This window comes from Schistocerca cancellata, chromosome 12 (assembly GCF_023864275.1).
Source record: "Schistocerca cancellata isolate TAMUIC-IGC-003103 chromosome 12, iqSchCanc2.1, whole genome shotgun sequence".
Classification (NCBI taxonomy): domain Eukaryota; kingdom Metazoa; phylum Arthropoda; class Insecta; order Orthoptera; family Acrididae; genus Schistocerca; species Schistocerca cancellata.
In genome coordinates this window covers 133,671,872-133,675,513 of record NC_064637.1, presented here as the reverse complement: position 1 = coordinate 133,675,513, position 3,642 = coordinate 133,671,872, and positions in this window count along the sequence as shown.

The window sequence follows — 3,642 nt, the reverse complement described above, 5'->3', positions numbered from 1 at the left end:
GATTCCTCATGCTCCCTACTCACCTGACCTGGCTCCTAGTGACTTTCGGCTTTTTCCAACAATGAAAGACACTCTCCGTGGCCGCACATTCACCAGCCGTGCTGCTATTGCCTCAGCGATTTTCCAGTGGTCAAAACAGACTCCTAAAGAAGCCTTCGCTGCTGCCATGGAATCATGGCGTCAGCGTTGTGAAAAATGTACGTCTGCAGGGCGATTACGTCGAGAAGTAACGCCAGTTTCATCGATTTCTGGTGAGTAGTTAATCAGGAAAAAAATCGGAGGCCTTAGATCTTTAACGCAATTCGTAATGTACCTGTCGACTCCTTCCCAGGAAAAAATGAGCTTTTTACGAAGACGTCATTCTGCGAGTAAAGCAGGCTACGCATGTACCCCTGTTGCACGGAGGCCATGTTCATTTGGTCTCTCTGACCTTCGAGGCACCGCGACAGCAAAAGGTGGGGACGGGGAATTCCCGAGGTCAATAGCAGCCGGGGCGTGCTACTTGGACTTCCCGGGGAACTGCCGACTGTAAGCGTACAACGGGCTGACAAATACGGCATTCTTTCGTGCGTCACGCCTTTATTAACTGATGACAGGTGTGTGGCGCGTGGATTTTCATGGGATTTTTCTAAGGTTCTCACAACTAGGGCGCCCTTGTTTTTAATCATTTCAGGATATTTTGAAAATATAAATTCAAGACAGATGAGCACACATCTGAGCACCATGTAATTACCATCAATATAGGCTTGATAATGATTTATTTTCACATATCTAACATACTACTTAGAGGTTAACAGCAGCACGGCGCCGTCAAGCTGTCTGTGCAAGAAGTGTATCAAAAACTATTATGTTATACTGGCTGCTGTTCTAACTGGTAGCACATTCGGTGGGACTACCGTATGAGCAGTATTGAACGCACAATTTGTATGTAAATACAAACATCAATTTCAAACACTTCACTTTGAAGAGGATAGTACAGACTGGTACCAGAGGTGTGTGTGTGTGTGTGTGTGTGTGTGTGTGTGTGTGTGTGTGTGTGTGTTCTGGGAGTTTAGTTTCATTGCAGGGCGGCTAATAAATGATCAACCATCATTGCCAAGAGTTTTACTGTTTCTGACTTTTAGTTTTTCTTCCACCTCTCCACAAAGCTTTCGTTACAGAAAACAGTCTTTGGACAGATGCCACAGTGCCTGAATTAGCTAGTGGAACTTTGGCCAAACTTCACCAGTAATTAAGTATCAACTTCTGATCTTTGTTGGTTAAACTGAAGCGCAGCGTAATGCCTGTTGGCCTATGTCAGAAACTATGTTAGTGCTGTGATGTCCGCACCATAAACAGTAAATTCAGTATTCTCAATTTGTCCTTTAATAAACGGGGATGCTTGCTGCATCTTACTGTTTGGTTTGGACTTGGGTTTTCCCGTGATTAACACAGCTGATATTAAGGTTTATATAAGTCACTACCACACACTACACACATGATGTACTGTACAACGGCACAACACACCCAAGTTAGAACATTTGCGCCTGTTTTCAAGAACGCAATGCCACTGAGTTATGAAAGAATCTGTATGTTGCATCAAAATTTACCACCAAAACAGTTTTTTCGTATGAACGAAGTACAATGCAAACGTTCGGAAACTTCATGCTAACAAAGCATTGCATCAGGGGGCGACCAGTGTAGAGTGGAAAAAGCCAGTCATGCTCCTAACAGGGAGACACTCCACGTCCTCCAAGAGGGTCTGTAATATACAGAGAAGTTGCAACATTAGAAAATTGTAGTGAAATGCAGGAGGATCTGCAGCGGATAGGCACTTGGTGCAGGGAGTGGCAACTGACCCTTAACATAGACAAATGTAATGTATTGCGAATACAAAGAAAGAAGGATCCTCTATTGTATGATTATATGATAGCGGAACAAACACTAGTAGCAGTTACTTCTGTAAAATATCTGGGAATATGCGTGCGGAACGATTTGAAGTGGAATGGTCATATAAAATTAATTGTTGGTAAGGCGGGTACCAGGTTGAGATTCATTGGGAGAGTCCTTAGAAAATTTAGTCCATCAACAAAGGAGGTGGCTTACAAAACACTCGTTCGACCTATACTTGAGTATTGCTCATCAGTGTGGGATCCGTGCCAGATCGGGTTGACGGAGGAGATAGAGAAGATTCAAAGAAGAGCGGCGCGTTTCGTCACAGGGTTATTTGGTAACCGTGATAGCGTTACGGAGATGTTTAACAAACTCAAGTGGCAGACTCTGCAAGAGAGGCGCTCTGCATCGCGGTGTAGCTTGCTCGCCAGGTTTCGAGAGGGTGCGTTTCTGGATGAGGTATCGAATGTATTGCTTCCCCCTACTTATACCTCCCGAGCACCACGAATGTAAAATTAGAGAGATTAGAGCGCGCACGGAGGCTTTCAGACAGTCGTTCTTCCCGCGAACCATACGCGACTGGAACAGGAAAGGGAGGTAATGACAGTGGCACGTAAAGTGCCCTCCGCCACACACCGTTGGGTGGCTTGCGGAGTATAAATGTAGATGTAGAGGGTTTCGGGACACAGGAAACTCAATGACTGTCACCTTAACCCTTAGCTTTCCTGTTCATTTTTTGTCACACACTGTCCCAGCAGTCTGAATGACCGCCATACTTAAAGCCATAAAAATTGCTTTCAACAATTTCAATGGAACAGTACAGATTTTATGTAAAAGGTTACATTAATAACACAGTCGTGTGAAGTTAGCACCCCTTTTTTTTTTCGAGGAATATACTTTTCTCATAGTTCTTGATAGATGTCCCATAATTCTAGAGGTCTTTGTACATAATTTGAATATTTCTGCAGAATATAGCGAAGAAAACAATGTATAAGAAATCTGCTTCAGAAACCCTTTCCTTCTGATACAATTCTTACTGCTGCTGCAATAAATCACTTGTGCATACATTCCAACTGTATTGATCATTACAAAAGTGTAACCATGGACCAACGGCGCACATTTCTTGCAGCGTTTTACAAAGCATTCAGCTTAGCTGTTGTGAAAATACCACACTTTACGATACTGTAAAATTTACAATGGATGGCTTCCGTTTATCTGCAGTGTCAGCATCTACCGAATTATCTTCATGCAAACGTCATACCAGGATCACACTTCCCCTTTTTTAGGTATGGAGGAAACTGGAGTTCAGTCTTGTGGAAGCCAAAAAAGGAACTGTGGGCAGCCCTTCCTTTACTGATAGCAAACTCTAGAGAAATCTCACGCTTGTTTTTCTTCATTGTGCCAACGAAAGAAAAATTCTCCCTTCGTGGATCTTTTATCAATCCAATACTAGTAAACCACCTGTCCGCTATCACATTTCGACCTGACCGATATATAGGTTTACAGAGTCACAGAACATCGAAATGTTTATTGCTCAGTTGATACAATCCTCCTGGTTGCAACACAGCGTTTATTTCCAAACTGCACAGGTAAAATACTTAAGAATCCATAAAAGCATAGATTTTAAATCCACATTTGTTTTGATAGGTACATATTGGCGTAAGTTGCACCTTCCACAGAATTCTTCCAGCTTCTTGTCTACTGTAGTATTTTCTCCGAGGGTATAAATTTCTAATAGTTGCGTAAAAACAGTAAATATTTCCCGAATTG